A 23,601-nucleotide genomic window follows, 5' to 3' on the forward strand; every position below is an offset into this window, starting at 1 on the left:
TGACACGCCCAGCTCAAAAGGTTCACCATCACTGGTCTAGGAGCAGGGCGTTCACCAGTGTTGTTGTTGACGTTCATTATCAGCAACCTAAATCTCCACTAAGAACAGGGCGGCCGGTCCGGTATGCTCAGTGGTTGAGCTTCGACCTATGAACCACAAGGTCATGGTTCAATTCCCAGTCAGGAATTGGGTGTGGGCTCGATCCCCAGTAGGGGGCGTGCAGGAGGCAGCCCATCAATGCTTCTCATTCATCACTGATGCTTCTCTCTCTCCCTCCCTCCGTCTCCCTCTCTGAAATCAATAAAAAATATATTTTAAAAAAAAGAACAGGCACTGCATTTGCTGACAGGTTCATCATCTTGGCTCTCCCTGCCTGCCTGGCTCTCGAGAACATGCTCATTAATGGAAGCCGCCTCCTTGAGGGCCTAAACCAGGGGTGGGCAAACTTTTTGACTCGAGGGCCACAATGGATTCTTAAACTGGACCGGAGGGCCGGAACAAAAGCATGGATGGAGTGTTTGTGTGAACTAATATAAATTCAAAGTAAACATCATTACATAAAAGGGTACGGTCTTTTTTTTTTTTTTTTTAGTTTTATTCATTTCAAACGGGCCGTAGTTTGCCCACGGCTGGCCTAAACACTGCTTTCCAACCACTGGGGTGACCTGGAGAGCTTTTACAAATACGGATGTCCCCCGGCCGGTGTTGCTCAGTGGTTGAGCGTCATCCTATGAACCAGGAAGTCATGGTTCGATTCCTGGTCAGGGCACATGACCAGGTTGTAGGCTCGATCCCCAGTGTGGGGCGTGCAGAAGGCAGCCGATCAATGATTCTCTTTGATGGGTTTTTTTTCTCTCTCTCTCCCTCTCTGAAATCAATCAAAATACATTTTTTTTAAAAATCCAGGTGCCCAAACCCACCCTAGATGGATGAGCAGAATCTCTGGGAGTGGAGCCCAGGAGCCAACAGTTCTTAAGCCTCCGCACATCATTGCAAGGTTGCAGCCAACTGAGAACCTCAGGTCTCAACCGAGTGCCAGGCACCACAGCCACAGGGACCCTGCTCCCCATGACAGCAACTCTAAGTCCAAATTGGCCCCCCATCACCTGCTGTGGGAACGCTGAGCAGTCCCACGACCTCACCAAGCTCCGAGACCACCACGGGGGCCCTGCCCATCTCACAAGGGGGTTGTGAGTGACAGGTCTGCGAAGCTTTTCACCACTGTGCTTGGGAAGTGCTACAACAGCCACACGGAGTTTTGTCATCATTGCATCCTGATTTTCCTTCTCACCCCTTGGCATCATTATGTATTTATTTTTCCCCGCTGCCAGCAGTCATCTCTAAGCTCCCCTTCAGAAAAAAAAAAACAACCACACCAGAATCTTGCAATGTAGCATTTCCTACTGGATGTGCCTCCTAAGGGAGAGGAGGGGAAGAGAGCCACCTCTTCAAAGAAGCCCTCCCTGACCACCCTGTCCAAAGTAGATATTTCTTATTGTCTTTCATTTTTAATTCTTATTTTTTAACTTAGCAGCTTCCTCTTACCTTCATAGCCCCAATCACAACTTACTAACAATATGAACATAAATGATTTTATATAAAAGTTTAAAATGAGGAAAATTAGCAATGAATAAAATAAGAGTTTTCTTTATTTTGCTCATTTTTGAGTTGTATTTTTCTCCCCCACCCTAGCCTGGTCTGTTAGCTCAGTGGAGCTGGGACCACATCTGTCTTGCATCTTTGCCATCTCACACTGTCGTACGTGTGGAATGAATGAATGAATGAATGAGCTTATAGATACCTGCTAGTTGACAACTCTAGGAGGTGAGCATCACTCCATTTTGCAGACGTGAACCTAGCAGTCCAGAGAAGGCCCGCAAGGCCCTTCAGCAGAAAAGGTACCAGCAGAGCTTCCAGAGTCCACTAATGAGTAAAATCAGGCGAGACCCCACAGTGTGCCGGCACTGGGCTGGGCCTCAGCCTAAACTTACTGGAAAATTAAAAAGCAGAGCCAGGAGAGCGTGGTCCAGCCTTTTACAAGCTCATTAGCAGGACAAGACCTGCACTGGTGGAGCAAGGTACACCACCAAAAAGTCGAGAGTCAAGTGGGAGACACCAGCTTCAAATGTGATAGGAGATCAGACAAGTACACAGCCTTCTGCCTGGAAGGCTTCTGGGAAGAGGCGGCGGTAGGGTCAGGCCTTGGGTTATTTTTTGGTTTGGTTTTGCACAGCTATTCATGAGTTTCCTGTTGAGCTTAAAGAAGTCAAACCAGGGCAAACAAAGGATGAATGAGAGGACGCTGACCCTGAGCCTTGAACTCAACTACAGTGGAGAAGAAAAAGTGAAAGGGCCTGGCAAGGCCGTTGGGGTCTCGGCTGCATTTTTCCTGACCCCCTGAACTTTTTGAAGCTGTTCAGCTGTTGCTTGTGCGGGGGAGGGGGGGGGGCGGAATAAAAAGGCACCCAAACGGAAAGTGTCTCTTCTCTTCCACATCCTCAACTATTCCCCAAAGCTGCACGATTCCTGGAAAACAGCCTTTGTTTATCTTCACATCAGCAAATGTGTACTAAGGCAAAGGGGAGAGAGCTGTGCCCTGGGGAGACAGATGTGACCCAGATGGGGTGCCCAGCCCTTCCAGGGGCCCCCTGTCTGGAAAGAGGGCAGTAAACATGCAGGGAGAGAACTGAAGCGACTCAGGGATGTCCCAAGGATCGGGAATGTACCAAGGGAGGAGAGACACACTTCGGGGTTATGGGGGACAGGAGTTTAGACGCTGGCCCTGGAGGCATGAGGAGGAGCTCACCAGCCAGAGGCAGAGGCACTTCAGGAAGAGAGGATGAGATGCTCAGAAGAGCGTTTGAGAAACCACACAGAGCTGTGTGTCTCAGGGGCCCAAGGAGCATGGGCAGGGCGGGGGGCGGGCCTCCAAGGGGAGAAGGTGGTCCCTGAGGCCACAAATACAGGTCACAGGGGCTGGATTTGTTTGGCTAGCGAGTCAGTATGGAAAGCTGCAGGGCCTCTGGGCAATGCAATGGGGAAGGCCAGGGAACACTCTCCTTCCGGAGGGCTAGGGACAGGCTAGCTCTGCAATAGGGAGGACAGTGGAAGGGGACCAGGGACCAGGAGCCGAGGCAGGGAGGCCAGCGAGATGACTGCCCCAGGGCAGCTGGACACGGCGAGCCCGTGTACGACCCTGCACCCCCACCACCTCCCATTCCACCAACCACTGCGAGTGCACATGGTGGCAACGGGCTCCCGAGGCTGACCTGTGGCCTAGCTTGGACACACAGGCAGTTAGGAGCGGCACTGGGGCTCACGTGCACGTATGCACCAGCCAAGGCACGTGCTGCCTGCCACCTGCCGAAGGTCTGTCTGGATCACGGCGTCTGGGTCCCGTTCCACCACAGTCGCCAAGGCAGGGGAGGTGGCGGAGGGGCCGGGCTCGAGGTAGGACGGGGAGAGCCATGGGCCCTGGTGATCATTCCAGCAGATGGAGGGACTGTGAGAGAAGACGCCCCTGGGTGACTGAGAGAAGCAGAATGCCATCAGACACACAGGCTGGGGACACGGCCATGACCCAGCAGCTGTGGTCCCCAGCCAATTGGGGAACGGAGGCGCCAGGCAGGTAGTGGGGGGAGCAGACACCCTCCTTTCCCTCTAAAGTGGCTGTGCTAAGTGAACGGTAAGCAACAGCATTAAAGAAACTCAGGACCAGGAACCAGAGTCCCCACGCCCAGGGTGTCATTTCCCTCCTCTCTGGGTCTGCGCCCAGGTCCCTTCTGCACACAGTCACCCGGGACCAGGGGCACTCAGCTTTCTTGCCATCCTTGCCTCCGTGGATGCCTCACTGTCAAAGCCAGTTGCCCACGGTCATCTCTGTGTGAGCCAGGTCTGTACCTCAGGCCAGGCAGCAGCTCTCTGGTCAAGGGTCAGCCGCAGTAGGTTTGGGCCTGTGACAAGGTGCTGAGCACGACAGGGGCCAGCGATCCTGCTGTGAACACACCCTGTGGGGCCCAGCGACAGGCTCTTGGAAATAACAATCGACAAAAGCGAGGCCCCGACGACGTGCACCAACCCCGTTGACATTTTCCAACCCTCGGAGTTGAGGGGCGGGCAACCCCTTGAGGAATGTGGCTGTTTCATTGAGGCTGTGGAATGCTCAGCCCGTTCCCCACCCCCACCCTTCTCATTTTGGTCTCTTCCTCATCTTCCAGCCGAGGGAGGGGGGGGAAAAATCAGTGTGTTGTTCACTCTGGACACTGGAGGCCCTTGTGTGGGCTTTGCATCCTGGCTCTGTTCAAGTTCAGGGTTGTCTGCTCAGGGTCTCGCACATCGTCAATAAGATGGTTGTTCAGGGCCCACGCAGGGCCGGGCGGTTCAACTGCTCATTCACGGCCCTTGGCCCCGGCCAAGCTCTGCCTGCAGATGACCTCCTCCCCCGGCTTCCCTCATCTTGACGCTGTCTTGCTTCTGGGCCCCTGGGGCCCCAACCCTACTACTGTCTTCCCAACAAGCCCTTCGCAGCTCCCCTGCTGCGTTCTGCACACATTTTAATTTACTCGCCTGCCTTTGCTGAAGACCCATGGCTGAGCCCGACTTTCCTTCCAGGAAATGAAGCCGATCTAGGCTCTAAGCCAGTGATGGCGAATGTATGACACGCGCGTCAGAGGTGACACGCGAACTCATTTTTTTGGTTGAGTTTTCTTTGTTAAATGGCATTTAAATATATAAAATAAATATCAAAAATATAAGTCTTTGTTTTACTATGGTTGCAAATATCAAAAAATGTCTATATGTGACACGGCACCAGAGTTAAGTGAGGGTTTTTCAAAATGCTGACACGCCGAGCTCAAAAGGTTCGCCATCACTGCTCTAAGCATAAAGACACACAACCCTCTCTTCACCCCAACAGTCCCCAAGATCAACCCCCTGCGCGGATGGTCCCCATGAACCCTGCTGCTGGGGACCAACCAAAGTTAGGGACCTGGTAAAAGTTCCTGTGGGAAGCAAAAGCATGGAGGGCGGAGTTCCTGAACATAGAGAATCCAAACCCGGAGCCGGCCTTTACCACGTGCCTGCATGTGCTTGGCGTGTTCATAGGAAGTCGGCCTTTCCTACGTCTTTCTGTTACGGTCGTAATACACGCATAGCACGAAAGTCACCATTTTAACCACGTTCAAGTTTCCAATTCAGTGGCACCGAGTTTATTTGCATTGTCATGCAGCCATTGTTTTCATCACCGCAAACAGTTGCTCCCCGTCCCCTCTTCCCCCAGATTTGTGGCAACCACAGTCTGCTTTCTGTCTCGATGGGTTTGCCCATGTGGATAGTCCATGTAAATGGAATCACATAACATGGGCTTTTTGTGACTGGCTTCTTTCACGTAGCATGTTTTTGAGGTTCCTCTGTGTTGTAGCATGTACTAGGTACCTTGTTCCTGCTTATGGCTGCATTATGCTCCATTGTATGGGTATACCACATTCTATTTATCCATTCATCATTAATTAGGAAGTGAGGCTTGTTTTTTAAAACAAATATTTTTAGTAGAGGTAGAATTTCTTTACAGCAACATCCTTGGTTTACACTGTACAGTTCTAGAGTTTTGACAAACACACATGTGGTAACTACCACCACAATCAAGATATCGAACATTTCTATCACCCCCCCCCCCCAAAGTTCCTCTGTCCCTTTGTAGGTGACCCCTTCCAGACTGTCAGGCCCTGGCAACCTGCATACCCTTTGGAGTCTGACTCCTTTTACTTAACACATTGTGGACGGATCACGAGAATTCTCATGTTTTCTGTTCCAAGGCTTGTGACCAATCACGAGAATTCTTTAAAAAGACATTAGCTTTTAAGAACATGTAATAAATACTTCAAAATGCAATGGGTATTTAATTTTAAGACGTGCCTTGAATATTTATGTAAAACGGTTTTTGTACTGGTTCAACAGAAACTTATCTGGCCACTGGGTACAATTAGCAATAAAACTACTGATCCCCAATATGTTAAACATAAGGCCTCTGAGAATTACCCATGTTGCTGCATGTCTAAGAAGTTTCCTTTAGCCCGGCCGGCGTGTCTCAGTGGTTGAGCGTCAAATTATAAACCAGGAGGTCACAGTTCGATTCCCGGTCAGGGCACATGCCTGGGTTGCATGCTCAATCCCCAGTGTGGGGCGTGCAGGAGACAGCCAATTAATGATTCTCTCTCCTCATTGATGTCTCTCTCTCTCCCTTTCCCTTGCTCTCTGAAATCAATGAAATATATTTTTAAAAGTTTCCTTTTAACGGCTATATAGTATTCCATCGTGTGGCTGTAAGAAGCCCACATGTCTCCACCCATCCACAGACTTCCTCCGCCAGGTGCTTCTGCACAGCCGGTTCCCGGGCCCTGACACACTTGGTCGCGCTCTTGAGCGTACCTACTGCTGACTCAGAGGACATGCCTGCGTCACACACTTCGTGGGTGACCAGTCCGGTCACACAAACAAAGGTAAAGAGGTGCCTCTCCGCAGTGGCTGCACACCGGAATCAGCAGGGAGTTTACAACATTCCCCATGCCTGGGCGCACTCCCGACATCCTGTGTAATTGTTCTGGGTGTGGTCCGGGCCTCGGGAGCGTTCAAAGCTTCCAGGTGATCCTGACGTGCAGCCCAATTATGAGCCACGGAGATAAATAAAGGTGTGATTGTTGCTTCATGAACAGTCTTACTTGGTCAAACTTGTAAGATTCCTTAGAAAACAAATTTCTATAGTGCTTTCAGACTCAATTCTGGTTTTACGTGTACCACTGCCTAGGTTCACGCCTGTTTAAAACAAAGTCAGATACACCTGAGTATACGTTTTCCCCCGTAACGTCCTTTCCCTTCTGGACAGGAAGGACGTAGACGGCAAGGACCATGATGTCTGTATGTCCTCACATCCCTGAACTCAGGTCTCGGTCCTCCCGGAACCGAGAGCTCTCATCACTGACAACCAGCACCCAGAAGGCTCGCAGGCCGCCCCTGCATCTGTCCTCGAGCCTGCCTGCTGGGGCCTAGGAGACCTGAGTTAGAAATAGAAATAACTTTCTCCCGGATAAATGCTCCAGGAGTTTTTCTTTATCTCCAACGTCACGAAAAGGCGAGGGGGCGAGGGCTCTGCTTCATTCACTAGCACTGCGGCCGCACCGCTCCCTGCCGGGCCTGACCTGGGGTCAGCCTGTCATCATTTCTGCGAGCTCTGTTTTTTCTCACCGATCCGGAGTCTCATCACTTAGAACTTCCCCAACAGGAGGCCGCCCTCTGCACTCCCAGGCCGGCCGTGCGGGCTGAGATGGGACAGGCGCCTTGCTGCTGCTTGCACTACTGGAAAAACAATTCGAGCTGCTCGGTGCTACCCTCCCCGATGGAACAAACCTCCCCAGAGCAGAATTCCATCCCCAGCTCCAGAGCCAGCTGGAACCAGAGCTGCTCAGAAGGGCCCCCCCGGAAACTCACACAGTAACAGCCGAAGACTCAAACCAAAGGCAGTGAGGCAGAGGGGCCGAGGCCTGCCCAGGGCCACCTGCACTCGGCCTCGGCCTGCTCAGATGCACCACCTGTCCGTTCAGCCCTACAGCGCACGGGCAATCATTTGGCGATTCTCCCATTTTATTGTTTTCTGTTTGTCCCATGAACGCAAATCCTTTGTCTCCAATGAAATTGAAAGCTCTTCGCTGTGGAAATTCTCTGCTGTACATGAGGCTTAGATACACACACACACACACACACACACACACACACACTCACACAATCCACCTCCTAAAGAAAACCCCCTACTAAAAGGTTCTGGGCTGCTCTGTCCAGCAGGCCTGGGCAAAGGGCTCACCAATCCCTGGTCACAATCCCAGTCCCTATGGGGGCCCACTGGCATCTCTAGAATGAGCTCTTGGCAGCAGATGGGGCTGGGAGCATGGAGGCATCTCCCACCTAGATGATGCCCTGGTGGGATTTTCTCAAGGATGCAGGTAGGAAGGGCCTGGAGGCCGTTGCTCCTCTCTGGGCCTGAAGCTTTGAACGCAAACTCATAACCCATGAGTGTGTGCAGTGGATATTTGTTGCTTTGCCCCCTTTCCCATGACTCACCTGCCTTTTTTTATTTGCATCCCATCTTTCTTCGGGAATAAAACCCAACATGTATTTGTGATTTGGGTGGGACCAGAGCCCCACTCCTGACTAGAAAGGCAGCCGCATGACCTTGGACCTGGCTTGTCAGCGTGTTTCATTCCCCCAGCCACAGCGACAGGCTTAGGGATGGCCTCGTGAGCAGAGCCAAGCCAGTGAGCATCGGCCTTGGGACTCTTCCTGGAACTCCTAGGAAGTCTCCTTCCCCAGCGTCTCTGAGCTGCTAGGATGTCAGCCTGTTGTGGTCATCCATCCCCCAGAAGAGGGAAGACAGAGATTCCTGACGACATTTCAGCCCCAACTCAAACTACCTTTCCCCTCCTCCACTTTGCTACCTGTGCCTAAGACACCCCAATCTGTGATGAAGGCAGATTGAGCTGGGTCTCCTTTGCTTACCAACAGAGTGTGAACGCCACGGCACACATTTTGACCTTGGAATCTGGGTCGGGCAGTCTGCAAATTCAATTTCAGTTCATCTCGTGAGGTAGGCACTGTCCTCCTACCATCCCCATTTCACAGAGGGGAGAGCTGAGGCCAAGGGAGGGCCACACTGCTCAGAATCCACGGGCCCTTCTGGCCCAAGTCTAGACTCATTATTCCATTCACGAGTCTACTTTATATCCGTAAATTACTTATTAAAACAGACTGTCCAGAGACTGGCATTCAAAAACAATCTAATGAAAGCAACGTGTGGGGAAAGATCCAAGGGGGAAAAGGCACCCGAGAAGCTTGGGATCAAATGTCACCGAGACCTAGGGTGAGGGCAGAGGACAAGCGGGCAGAGGGCAGCGGAGACCATATTCTGCCAGCCTCAGGAATAAGACAGGGCTGGAGACCGGAAGGAGGAAGTCCGAAGGCTCCCAGAGGAGATGCAGGGCGTGACTACCGGAGGAATGAGAGGATCTGAGCAAAAACCTTCCCTTATTCCAGGCCCTGCAGGTGGATTTCAAGATAGCCAAGCCCTCCAGGGCAGCCTGTGGGGCAAGGAAGGGCAAAGCTACAACTCTTGGCTCAGGATGCAAAACAGGTGCAGAGGGAATGCCAGACCCAAGGACAAAACAGCTGATAAGACGGGTAGAGCGATGGCAAAGGGTCTGCCTAACTAAAATGGTCCTTAATGTTAGGAAGAGTGGAGAAGCAGAAGTCCCCACACCAAGGAGCAGTTTTAAGAAAGCGGCAGTTCTCTCAACAATAAAGGATTACTTTTTAAAAAGAAAAAGAAAGAAAGCAGTAGTTCTCGATGGCTGTTTAGCTGGACTAACCCTGCTTCTACTGATCATCTTGTCTCTACTGGATGGAAACTGATCACGAGGCCAAGAGCCATATAGAATCCCTTGACATGTGCCTGGCCAGCGTGGCTCAGTGGTTGAGCACCGACCTATGAACCAGGAGGCCACGGTTAGATTCCCGCTCAGGGCACAAGCCCGGGTTTCAGGCTCAATCCCCAGTAGGGGGCATGCAGGAGGCAGCCGATCAATGATTCTCATCATTGATGTTTCTCTCTCTCTCCCTCTCCCTTCTTCTAAAAAGAATCCCTCGATGTGAACGCCATCATCTTGGAATCAGTTTGTTTAGTGGCCTTGCAGGAGTTAGAATCAATAATGAATGGAAGTCAATTGTTTTGGTCTACTTAGCATTCTTCCTCCTTTCTCTGGGCAATGGGAAGACCCATTCCATGTGGTTCAGGTTTAGCTGACCCCACCTGAGCCACAGGAGGTGGGGATGGAGCTGAGGACTGGCCATCCTTCAGGCCCCAGGGATGACTTGGAGCAAGGCCACAATTTCCCCCAGGTCTTGCTCTCTGGGCTTTGGGAGAAAGAGGCCTCTCTTCTCTTTGGATTGCAAGCCATGAGGATTATACTGGACCTGCAGTACACCCATCCCTTTCCAGTCTGAGAATGAGGCCTGTGATCAGAGGGGAGCAAAGCTAATACCTAGAGAAAGAGACAGCCTGCATTGCTAGAGTCCCTAGATCCAGCCATGCCTGAAGCTAGCTTTGCACTTGACAACTACAAACATCCATAAATTCCCCTTTTCATATGAGCTGGGTTTTAGTCACTGATGCCAAAAAGTGTTTGTCAATAGGGAAGTGAAAGCTGGGCACTCCAACCACCTGGCCAAGACCACTCTAGGCTTTTAATGAATTAATGCAAAACCACAAAAAATTCACAGGACTGTGGGCAGGTGGGCCTTTTAAAGATCCTCCTCAAGCCCTTGCTGGTTTGGCTCAGTGAATAGAGCATCAGCCTGAGGACTGAAGAGTCCCAGGTTCAATTCCGGTCAAGGGCACATGCCAGGGTTGCAGGCTTGATCCCAGGAGGGGACGTGCAGGAGGCAGCTGATCAATGATTCTCTCTCATCATTGATGTTTCTATCTCTCTCTCCCTCTCCCTTCCTCTCTGAAGTCAATAAAAATATATTTTAAAAAATAATAAAACATTAAAAAAAATAAAGACCCTCCTCAAATTCACCTGGCCTCTGAGAGGGGCTCACTTAGTGACTGATGGTGTACAACGGTACTAATTCCTTTTGCCACTAGCCACATGTGGCTACTGAGCACGTGAAAAGTGGTTAGCATGACCTGAGATCTGCTGTGCGTGCAAAGATGGAATCTCAAAGAACGTAAAATACCTCAACCATTTTAACATATTGATTACAGGCTGAAACGATGGGGTGTTGGATGTACGGAGTTAAAAAACAAACAAACCATAGTCTTAAAACTAATTGGGACGGCACTGGTCTGAAACAGCTCTGCTAGACTCAGAGCCTTATCAAAGCATGAAAAAAGTCACCCATCAGCTAACACCAAACAGTGTTCAGAGAGAGAAAGGGACTTCACCAAAGTCACACCGCTAGTTTGCAGAAGGCTAAATTTCTTAGATCTGCCCAGGACTTTCCAAACCGAAATTCACGTTGTTTTGTATTGTAGAGAACAGGGAAAGAAAGAGGGTCATTCTTTAATGAGAGCAGGGGACAAGGGCCCGGAAAAGGCAACCCTTCTAAATGTGCTGCCGGTGACTCACCAAGGTGAGAAGGGGCGAGCAGGGGCGAGTGGAGGGAAGTTCTCGCCCCAGGAAACAGGCTGTGACCGGGATGAGAAAGATGTGGCTGCTCGGCGCAGGCTGTACTCTCTCTACATGAACAAAGCCAGTTACGCGTCACAGAAATATTCTAAAGTCAACCCCCGAAGCCCCATTGTACAAACAATATGAAGGTATCACGGAGTTTTGAGTTGGATCATTGTTTTTGTTTAATGTTTCAGCCAAAATTTGTCCAGGGAAATCGCTGATGTACGATTTCCGCCTCTTCCAGTGCATTTCAGTTTTGGGAGAAACATTTTTGAGTTTGCATTTGGCTCTTTTTTAAAAATTTTAAAAAATCCTCATCCAAGGATATTTTTTCCATTGTCTTTCTTTCTTTCTTTCTTTCTTTCTTTCTTTCTTTCTTTCTTTCTTTCTTTCACAGACAATGAAAGGGAGGGATGGGCAGGAGGAGGGAGGGGAGAGAGAAAGAGAGAGAAACATCAATATGAGAGAGACACATCGATTGGTTGCCTCCCACACACACGCCCCAACCAAGGCTGGAGATGGAACCTGCAACAGAGTATGTGCCCTTGACTAGGAATCGAACCCAAGACCCTTCCGTGCGTGGGTCAATGCTCTAACCACTTAGCAACACTGGCCAGGCTGGCTCTTTTTTCCAATCTCCCTTTCCCTCCTTGGCCCAACTCAAAGGCACTCCTCACTTCTCATCTCCCATCTCTGCCTCCTCTCTCTGCTTCAATTTCTCCAACACCCCGGCCCCAGCCTCAAACACCCTGGAATTGTCTTTAGCCCCTTTTTCTCAGGCATCACCAAGTTTCTCTCATGCAACACCCCCACACACCACACTCCCTCTGAACTATTATCCCTTGACCCTCAAACCAGGTTTTAAGAACACCCCAGGGCTCGGTCATCATTTGGATCCCACTGCCACCTGGCCCTGTTTAAGCACACCCACTGGTCAGCAAGTATTTCTCAGGGGCCGGCTGCACATCAGTCGCCTCTTTAAAGGTGTACTGAACACCTTCTCTCGGCCAGGACCAAGCTAAGCAATGCCATGGGAAAGACAAACAGGCAAACCCCAGTTCCTCATTTGCATGCATTCCTTGAAATCATAAACTACGAATGCATGTTGCAATTCTATTTGCATGAAATGTAGTCCTGTTTCTTCTATTCCCTCCCCTCCACGGCGGAGCGGCTAAGCCGAGGATGCCTCCTATCATCCGTGACACCTTAGCATCAATCCTTCCTCCACCAGCTCCTCTCCTCCAGCCGCGGTGATTTTTCACGCTGTCCTAGTGAGCGGGCGAGCTGCCCGTATTCCGCTTCTTTGGACAACAGATGACTCTCTAATGGTTTCAAGTCACGGAAATGCTCCAAGAGTGTTTGTGTCAAAGCCCACACCAGGTTCCTACTGCGCAAGTGGCGCTCATGTTAGGCTTCCCCTCCTGCACCTGGTTAGGCACCTGCTGGGCACCCAGCCCCGGGCAGGAGTTGACAGGTTTGGCCCAAGGAGGCAGCAGGGCCAGGCCTGGGTGAAGAATCCCTGCTTTCAGCCCAGAGCTCTGAATATCCACCTTTTCCATCAAAACTGGGTTTGAGGACCCCACCCAGCACCTCCAGGGCAATCCCAGCTCTGAACTACACGCTTGGTTCAGGAGCTGCTTCCTCAGAAGTGAGGATTCATTAGAAAAACCGGGGAATAGAGGTGCCTCCTTGGGCCTCACCATTGGATTGAATTTCATTTGGCAGCAAAAGTAAAACAAAAATACAATGAACTTTAAATTCAGCAACAAGGACTAGTAGATTATATGATGGGCCAGTTTCTTCCGAATAAACCATGAAGATAGAATTACAGTTCAGTGAATAATTATTATTAACAAAATATTATTAATAACAAAAGATAAAGAATACAAATAAAAAGGGGATGCTTTTATTAAGAATAAAGCCAGCCAAGTGACTGACAAAGCTTATCACACGGAGCTCTTATAATAAACCTATATGGCAGATGTCAACAGACCTTAGATGAAGAAACAGACTCAGAGAGGTTAAGTAAGTTGCCCAAAGTCACACAGCTAGTAAATCCAGATCGGAATTCAAACCACTCTGACCCCTCCCACCGTCACCTTCATTGGCCTCCCTTGCAATTTCTTCTTTCAAGTTCAGATAGTGAAATAATACACACACACACACGCACACACACACACATATACACACACATACACACACACACATACACACACGCACACACACACACATACACACACACATATACACACATACACACACATATACACACACATACACACACGCACACATACACACACATACACACACACATACACACACACACATACACACACACATACACACACACATACACACACACATACACACACACACATACACAGCGCCTAGAAGAGAAGTCATCTCTAAGGGAATTTTGTTTGCCTAGATCTATATGTAAATATGGAAGAACCCTGCTAGTCTATTTCAACCCTGCTTATTAATACGAGTTGCCAGTGATTAAATCACATCCCATGAGAACAGGACACAGAAAAAAAAAAAAAAAAAAAAAAAAGACTTAGGAAATACAACAAGCGCTGAGACCACTGTTGCATTAAAGTTTCTGGTGTGTGACATCAAGTTGTATAAACGTGTGACAAGTTTACCAGTACATCTGGCACTACTTGCTCGTGCCGTATTTGTTAGGCATGAATGCCAAAGTGCAGAATGTATCAACTTTATTACTGGGTTTAAAATGACTTTTGGTTTTAAAAAGGCTAACTGCCTTCTAATGAAGAATAACCCACCTCGCAAGTGTATTTTGTGAGCCCGTGTACAAACATGCCTTGGACTTCTCATCACAGCAACTGGGAAACGAAAAGCGGTGGGAAGGAGGGCGACCGAGCACCCAGGGACCAGTACCACAGAAGGTGTTCAGCCAAGTCCTTGGGATATGAAGCATCTGTCCTTACACCCTGCACTGCGGGTCTGCTCAACCAGAGAGGGGGCGTGGGCCGAGTTATATCTGTTAATGGAAAGGTGAAGGAAGTGGCTGGCACATGGGGTTTTCATCGAAGCCTTCCTCTGGCTCTTAGAAACGGGTTCCAAACAAGTGACTCGTGGCTAAGGGTTGACCTGGTCAAGAAACCCACACACAGCTCTCCCTGCGCTATAATAACCTATCGTATCCATCTTTTCTTTCATTTACTTAAAGTGAAGAGGGGCAGGCAGGCAGGCATGATCAGGGCCAGAGGCAAAGGAGGCCGACGGAAATTTAAAAGAGTCAGAAAACATCACCTCTCACTGGCCCCCGTTTTGGATTTTGGTCTTGGCCTCTATACTCCTATTTCAACTGAGTGTACCTCTGCCAAGGACACCACCAAGGGTCATATATAGGACACTGCCACCTTAAAAGCTAGGTAAATGCATGGATGGATGGATGGATGGATGGATGGATGGATGGATGGATGGATGAATGGATGGACAGACAGACAACCAGATATCCTACGAGTTTTGTTCCTCTGGAGAACCCTGACTAATAAATACACAGAGCCTTTGTGAACCAAGGAGGTATCCTGCTCAAATGGAAAGACATTTGGAAAAAGTCAAGAGAAACTTCATGGGTTGGGAAGTGAAACATTCGCTACTATTGTGCTGAAACCTCAGACCTCCTATGTACTCTTCTGTCCCGAATTTATTCAAACAATCATGGTTCAAAATCCCACGGATCTGACAGTCTCTCGGGTGTTGAGGTTCAGAAGTTGGGACACACATTTTCTTTCCCAAGCAAGATTTCTCCATCAGTCCACTGATTTCTTCCATCTACACAGATCCGACTCCTGTGGAATTGAGTATTAAGAACAGAACCCAGGCAGAAAACGGTGAGCGAGTTTCTGTCTGGAAAGGTGTGGAATTCTGTGGCATTACTGTGATGTCTCCACTGATCCCAGTCCAGAAACATCCATGAGACGATCGAGAGTATTCCCCAAATCCTGGCACCTGGCTTTTAACACAGACTCCGACCCTCGAGGGATCCCACCCCACATTAACATGAAAGCCTCGGGATACTATTCAACGGAGAAAATCACTCCCACACGACACGGGACCCCTGAACAGAGAAGCTAGGACAACTCCGGTGCGAAGAGTCTGCAAAGGGATGGGACCATCTTGACTTCTCTTTGGCCACTTGGAGGTGGCACCTTACAGCGTTGCCTCAAGCCGACCCTGCCACTGCGCTTCTCACAGCTTCATGCCTTCAAGCATTCATCTCTTCACCAAACATTTACTGGACCACCTATTATGTGATAGACCCTGAGATTCAACCACTAAATAAAATGGGTATGGCCCTTCTGTGAATACGCCCACGTGCCTCATCACAAGTTCTCTTGCTATTTTATATGAACATCAATACGAAATTCCTAGTATTTTTGATGTCCCCATACTCTGCGATTCTCCATGCATGAATGGGTGACAGAAAACTCTACATGTTTTTTCTACAGCTATTTTATTATGGTAGCTTTCCCATTCTTCCCTTCTCCTGGTGAAGGGTGACCCCAGGACAGTGGAAAGAGCTCACAATCCAGAAGGTGGGACAAAACCACCCAACTCACCACCCCATAACTCAGGTACGAATGTGTTAAGTCTTCAGGATTGCTATCCTACTGGGGAGGAAAGTGACAAGTGACTGGGGTGGTCAGAGAGGCAAAATGGTATCTGGGCTTGGCTTTGGAGGATTTGAATAAATAGAGATAGAACTAGGACAGCATTTGAGGTGGTGATGAGAGTGGTGAGAAAAGAGCTTTGGGTCCTGCTGAGAGGAAAGAGTGGCTGGAGCGCATCTTCAGACATCAGACAGTGAGATGCCACAGCTACGGGGTGAGCCAGGCAGGTCTGGGGGAGCCTTGCCAACCAGGCGAAGCTATCTAGTTGGTGATGGGAAGTCACAGATGGCTTGGAGCAGAAGAATGATGATGAAAACAGAATAATGGCTGCGGTGTGTGGGAGACCAGCAGTCTGAAGCTCACCTCTGCTCCAGCCCAGCCATAAACTCAAGTTCATCGCTCAGAAGCTGAGCACGGGGGGCTATCTGGTGAACCCTGTGTACTATCCAAAAACTCCCACCAAGATATATTTTACGATGACCTGAAATCAAGACTTCAACGCTGAGGGTTTTCAATAGGAAGGAATTCCCTCCCCTCTTTCTCAGGATACACAATTATTAAATCATTGTGATCATTTGGCAAAGGAAGCTACTAACGTCTCCAAGCCTTGCGTGACTCTCAGGAACATACCAATGCTGTGCTAACAAGTAAAACGTGCAGAAGTGTCTAGGCGTGTATACTGTTCTTTTCCACTCCCAAGCTAACACATAATCCAGGAGCCCCCAAGCATACCCTCATGGAGCCCCCCAGGGAGTCCAGTTACTAGTGGTATGTCTAATGATCCCCGGCCACCAACCTGAGCGTAAATGTAAAGAAGGCTTGATTGAAACTCTTGAGTCCAGATGACCCAGAATAGGCTTAACTTCTTTTTTTTTAATGATTACCAAAATGAAAATACAAAATTTGAAATCGTCATGGAGAACTCATAGAGAAACAAACAATATCTAGGGCCCAGTTTGAGAAATATAATCTCCACGCAAAATAGAAAACCATCTACAACAGCATCTCAGGAACTGGTCCCCAGCCCCACTGCAGTCCCCACGCAGCTCCAGGTCCAGTTGCTACAGTCGGGTTCAGGGGCAGCCTTTCTTTGAACATCCTTGATCTTTCCAGGTGCCCATCGTGCATTTGTGACTATCTCTATCTTTGGGGGTGGAGATTGATGCCAGAGGTTAAGTGTGTTTGTTCCCAGCAGGAATGTTTAGTGAGCAGACTCATTAATTATAGTAAAGAGCCGTAGGTCTCCCTCCCTGGTAACAAGATGCTAACTTGAGCAAGAAGGGAACATTCTCAGATACAGGCATACCTGGAGATATTACGGGTTCGGTTGCAGACCACCACAATAAAGCGAGCTCAGTCACACGCCGAATAATGACAGACCATATATACAATGGTAATCCTCTAAGACCATAGTGGAGCTGAAACATTCCCATCACCTACTGACATCAGAGCTGTAGCAACATCAAAACACAACTCGTAACTCAGGTGTTTGTGGTGAGGCTGGTGTAAACAAAACTACTAGCTACCAGTCGTATAAAAGCACAGCACATACAATTATGTCCAGTACGTAAGACTTGATAATGATAACAAACGACTCTGTCACTGGTTTATGTAGTTCCTATATTTTTTATTGTTATTTTGCAGTGTACTCTTACTACTTATAAAGTTTGCTGTGAGCCCGGCTGGCGTGGCTCAGTGGTTGAGCGTCGACCTATGAACCAGGAGGTCACGGTTCAATTCTCGGTCAGGGCACATGTCCAGGTTGGGAGCTCAATCCCCAGTGTGGAGCGTGCAGGAGGCAGCTGATCAATGTGGTTCTCTGTCATCACTGATGTTTCTATCCCTCTCTCCCTTCCCCTTCCTCTCTGAAATCAATAAAAACCATTTTTTTTTAAGAAAGAGGGAGCCCATGGCCTTCTGGCAGAGAGGGCTGTGTAGGGTCCCCAAAACCAAGTGAGAAAGGGATGATCAACAGGAGGGGATCACTGCCCTGCACATTTCCTAAAGGGTTTCTGAAAATGGACACAGAAAACCAACACCTGAGCAGAAAGGAGGAGAAAGAAAATATACCCCAAACCTGGAGGTATGAAGAGTATGAAATATGAGCTCTGCCTTTCAAGGGAGTCAAAAAAAAATAGCGGGGGGGGGGGGGGGGGGGCGGCGCCAATTCTTATCTGATCAAAGGCATTCTACCAGTTCTGCAGGAGGGACAAGCCCTTCCCTGAGGCCGAGCTGAGAGCAACGCCTCCCATGAGACAGAGCTCAGCTCCTCCAGGGCAGGCCCCACTGGTCACTAAGATGGCCGGCCTGCGCCACACCCATGAACCAGGCCCGGAATGCATGGAGGCCAGAGCCCACACATCCCTTTCCAGCTGAGCCTGAAGGAAAACAGAGCTTTGGGCGAGTGCCCATCTCCTCTGTGTAACAGGAGTCTTCTGGACAAAAGGCGAGAAGACAACCGGCCTTCTGGAAACAGCCTCGCTGTGCCAAGGGCAAAGCCCCGTCAGCTGTTTGCACATGGACACTCGGGGACGCAGACTCCTATCAGGCCCACCTCATGGTCTCTGAGGACATGCTCCAGAGAGCAGATGCGGGGGTGCAGTCCACCTCCAAAATGCCAGGGGAGAAAGCCCTCGGTGAACGGGTTCAGTCCCTCTGTCTACTGTCCCATCGCCACCCCTCCCCACGCCGGCACAGGCAGCCCCACACCAGACAGGATGTGGCTGTGGGCAAGAGCTAAATGTGAAAAGGGTTGTTTGCAGAGCAGCAAAAAAAAACTGACCAATAATGAGCCCGGTCCCCCAAGCAGCTGATAACAGAAGGCCAGAGGCCAGGCTAGCGTGTAGCCTCCAGTTAATCACAGCGAACCGTCAGGGAGACAGGAATGAAGGCTCTGCTTGGACTTGCAAGTTTATTTCAGGTTATTCCAAAGCTTTCTTGGCTCTGTGGCCAGGAGGCAGAGGCGGGCCAAGGGGGCGGAGGACAGACCTTCCCCACCCTTCTCTAACGATGGGATCATGTTTTGCAACATCGCCAGCAGCAGCTGATGGCTCTGCGAAGGCGCACACACTGGATACACACGGAAAGCTGACTGATTCTTCCCACCCTGCAGGCCAGGCTGGAGCGGGGTATCTGGGATAATTAACCACAGGGACTCACTCACTCACTACTCAACTGCTCCCTTCACTACTCAATTGCTCCCTTCACTACTCAACTGCTCCCTTCACTACTCAACTGCTCCCTTCACTACTCAACTGCTCCCTTCACTACTCAACTGCTCCGGCAGCAGCAGAGATACGATGCAGGCGATTCCATGGATGGGCCCCCGGCTGATGGGCCCCCAACTGATGGGCTGCCGAGAGGGAGTCAAGTTTAGAGAAGAGACTGTACCTCCAGGAGGTGACGCTCAGCCATGGATGGTACTAACCCACAACTCCAGTCCAGGTGGGACAGTTCACCTTTCAGGAAAACTGATGATGGCGACAACGACAGGTGGTCCTTCTGGCAGTGGTTTCCTTGGCTGGGTATGAAAAAACATCCCTGCTCATTTTAAAAAACTTGTCATGAAAACCTCTAAGTGAAAAAATTGCACACATACCAAGTAGAGACCAGGGAAATGAACCCCAACAGTGCTGAACGTTGCCATTCTTGTTTCGTCTCTGCCCCTGGTTTTTGCTGAAGTATTCAACACACATCCATTCAAATGTGTTTCAGTACTGCACCAGGCAGAGATGCCCCAATGCGTCCATCCGGTTAAACCTTTTTACATAAATTCAAAACCAATGATCACACCCAACACAATGAGCACGCCCACACCCCATTGCTGCCAGCTTGGCACCTCCTGCCCAGAGGCAGAGGGTAGTAATGGGGGGAGGGGTTGACAAGCCGCCACCAGGCAGGGTGACCCCTTAGTTTCCTCACCACTAATAGAAAAGCAGAAGGGTTAGTCTGTTTTATCCAAATACTGCTGTTCTCAGGCCCTCGAGGGTCCTCAAAGGCCAGCAGTAATACTGGCTATGATTTGCTTTAACACTCTTCTTTGAATAGTGCAATCAATAGATTAATTTAAAGCCACACGCCCCAGGGTGGGAGCTAAGATGTAAAATATCCTCACCAGATGACACGCACCAGTGGCTGGCTGGTGGAAAGTCGCCAATCAGAAGTCCACACCCCACAGGCGGCTACCACCAGGCTTCCGGATATTTTGTATGGAGGCTAATAACACTGCTTTACTGCCGAAACGAGTAGCTGGAAATCCTGTTCTGGCACCTCCACCCTCAAATGAACAGACGTAAGCATCTAGGTAAGCCCAGCAGCCTGTACCGTTCAGTCACATCCTAGGCCTGCAGTGCACGTTATCGGAAGATGCTGTTGCCTGAACCACTAGGGTAGCATTTTCTTGCACCTGCCTTTAGCGAGGGACCTGTTAGGCAGGACACCGGAACGCCATAGAGCTGGGGCACCATCACGCCTACAGAACAGACGAAGACTGTTCTTGGATCTGCTTGCTCACAGGTGCTTGGGGTGCTGCTGAATTTGGTCTGAGACTTGCTTTCACTTAGATCAATGGGGAGTAAGATTGTGGGGGAGGGGACCTATGGCTCCCTTCTAAATCTCACCATTGGAAGTCGCGGCGTTTGCCAAAAGCACCTACAGTGTGGCTATCTCCCTACTTCCAAGCTTTTACTCGAAGTATTTCCCTCCACCTGGAATTCTCTTTTGTCCCCTTTCCTAGGGCTGTTTTCTGTGGTAAAAGCCCAGTTCAAGCCCTGCTTCCTCCAAACAGCCTTCCGCAGCCATGAGGACTGGGGCGCAGCAAGGCAACCTCAACCGATTCTCACTTCCCGGGACCATGACGTGGATCTGGGACTGCAGGACAACTGGGAGGTACTCACAGTGACAGCCAGACATCTGCAGGGTCTCCGGCAGCCCCCCACAGAGAAGGGGAGGACACTCCCTAAGGCCTGGCCGTCCCTGGGTGGGGCCACACTGGCCCCTTCTCTCTCCTCTCTCCCCACTGGCTACTGGGCAGAGCAGCTAAGTCAGCGGTTCTCAACCTGGGGGTCGCGACCACCCTGGCGGTCGAACGACCCTTTCACAGGGGTCGCCTAAGACCATCCTGCATATCAGATATTTACATTATGATTCATAGCAGTAGCAACATGACAGTTATGAAGTAGCAACGAAAATAATTTTATGGTTGGGTCACAACATGAGGAACTGTATTTAAAGGACCAGAAGATTGAGAACCACTGAGCTAAATAATGCCAAACACTCAGGGCTCAAAGGGGAAAACAGGCTGGGTTTGTGCTGAAGAAGAAAAGCTGGAAGGGAGGCGCGGAACCTTGGCCCCCACGTTGGAAAGAAAAAATTCAGCTCAGCTAGGAGCAGGCAGATCACGGAGTAAAAGACTTCTGGTGTGGGTCACTGTCAAGGCTGGGTCTGAAGAAGGTAGACCAGCAGGCCAAGAGCTCCCAGCAAAGGGACTCTCGGTGGAGGGGGGACAACGTACTAAGGTCAGAATTTGAGCCACAGAAAATTCTCTGTTCCTTTTCTTTTCTAACAGCACAAGAACTGAGGGAAGATTATCTGGGGGAATGGGAGGGGAGGGTGTGGTGGGGAGCCCCGTTACAGCTCATAAACCGAGTGAATTAAATAGGATTCCATTGTATGGATAATGTGGGTGAGTTCTACTGTATTTTATCAGGGGGGAAAAAAAGACAATGAAATGTCTCTTCCCACGAGAATCACTGCATTAACTTCCCCCTGCCCAGTCACATCTTTTTTACTTTTTCTTTCTTTTTTAAATCCTCAACCATGGATATTTTTCCCATTGCTTTCGAGAGAGAGTGGAAGGGAGGGAAGAGGGGGGATGAGAAAAAGACACATCGATCTGTCATCTCCCAGGGGCTGGGGAACTTGCAACCTAGGTATGTGCCCTTGACCGGGAATCGAATCCAGGACCCTTCGGTCTGCAAGACGACACTCTAACTGCTGAGCAACTGACCAGGGTCAGGCACATCTTGTAGCGACAGCAACAACCAAGGGTTTCCCCTTAACCTGGATGAACAGCCGAATTCTTGACTAATTGGTCCCAAACTGAAGTTTCTCCTTGGGCTTGGGGAGTGATGCTATGGAGAAACTCAGGATGGCTAAGGAGTTTAAGTCTTAGGATGACCACTGCCTTGTCCTTTGGTCCCTGGACAGTCACCTGGGCAGGCACAGGGCTGCCTTGGGAGCCCTCCCTCCCAGCCCTGAAGTATGGGGAGCCTTTCTTCATTCCAGAGGGACCCCAGGTTTTCCCTCTGGAAACTCCAAGCCCAGCCAGCCCAAACCTTGTTTGTCCCAAAATTTGTGGCTCAGATAAGGGAAGTGGCATCAGGCTGGTTGGGGTGCGAGGGCAAAGGTTGGCACCAGTGCAATAACCCAGTATTTCCTCTCATAAAATGGAATGTATACACACACACAAAGACTATATATCACATAACAGTACACAGCTTGCCTCCTATCTCAGAACCTCCAGCATTAGCCCCCTCTGTGGCAACTACTGTCATGGACTGTGTATCCTACCAGGAATTCCCAAACGCATAATCTTACCTAATAATAGATAAATATGTAAATTGACCATCCCTCTGCTAGGCTCACCAACCAATCCTGAGAGTATGCAAATTAACCCAACAAAGATGGCGGTTAATTTGCATACATAGGGGCAAATTGCCGAGCGAAGACTGAAGGCTCCGGCCAGAGCAGCGACGACTGAGCGAAGGCCTGGGTCCCGGGTGCCAGAGGAAAACCGGTGCCGGCAGCCAGGGGAAGGGAAGGCCTATTGCACGAATCTCTTCTTGCAATGGGCCTCTAGTATCTATATAAAAACATATAGAGAAAAATACAGACAAAGCTCTTTTATTCTCGTAAGCTCACACTTATGCGTAGCATCAAGAACCTTGCTGTTTTCACTTGCCAATGTCCCTTGGAGATCCACTTTGAGCCACATATGGCTTTTTAACAGCTGCATAGTACTCCATTGAATGGATGCAATCTATGTATAAAAATATATCTTTTTGTTTCTAAAATACAACATGGGTGTTATTTTGCAAACCTGCATTACAAAAAAAAAAAAATGCATAGCAACAAGGAAAATCTCATTAACCCCTCTTTCCCCTATTTTTTTTTTAAACTTCCAATCCTAACACTTTGAAGTTCCCCTGCCCCATAGGCCACCCTGAAATGATGACATGGGACATTTACTTGGTGGCCAGTGGGGAGGAGGGACTAAGAGATAAAGGCCAGGCCCCAGGGTTCTCCTCTCCACCTGATCTCCCTCGAGACTTCTCCAGGCCTTTGTCACTATGGTTACCTGCCAACCCCTTCCCCTCCTCTGCTGGCAACATCTGTGAGACCCGGACAGAGATGCCTGGGACCCCAAGACATACTGCCTCGCGTTTGTAGAAGCCACAAAGGTAGGAGTCTACTCCCTCATGGAGCTTCTGAGTTGTGACAAGAAGTAACACAACACAGTCCCACTAATTAAACGTCACACAAACGCCTGAGCCATCCACTCTGGCTCCTCTCCCTGTTGCTTCAGCATGCTGGGCTCGGAGGACATGTGGCAGGTTACTTCACAGACCTTTGCGTGCTCAGCCCTTAAATCTCCTAGGCAACGTGGCCCTAAACATCCCAGTGAAAGTTAGGGAGTTGAACCGCCTCCGCGGTATCACTGCATTTTCCTGAAACTTGTTCATTCA

The 23,601-nt window shown here is 49.6% G+C and overlaps 1 protein-coding gene across 3 annotated transcripts in view; it reads right to left on the reverse strand.

Annotated features, from left to right (window-relative positions):
- The window catches only part of AFAP1L2 (actin filament associated protein 1 like 2), an 86,315-nt gene that overhangs the window by 35,334 nt on the left and 27,380 nt on the right, over positions 1-23,601 (reverse strand). The window lies entirely within an intron of this gene.

The sequence above is a fragment of the Myotis nattereri genome (genome assembly GCF_964212035.1).
Source record: "Myotis nattereri genome assembly, chromosome: 13".
NCBI lineage: Eukaryota > Metazoa > Chordata > Mammalia > Chiroptera > Vespertilionidae > Myotis > Myotis nattereri.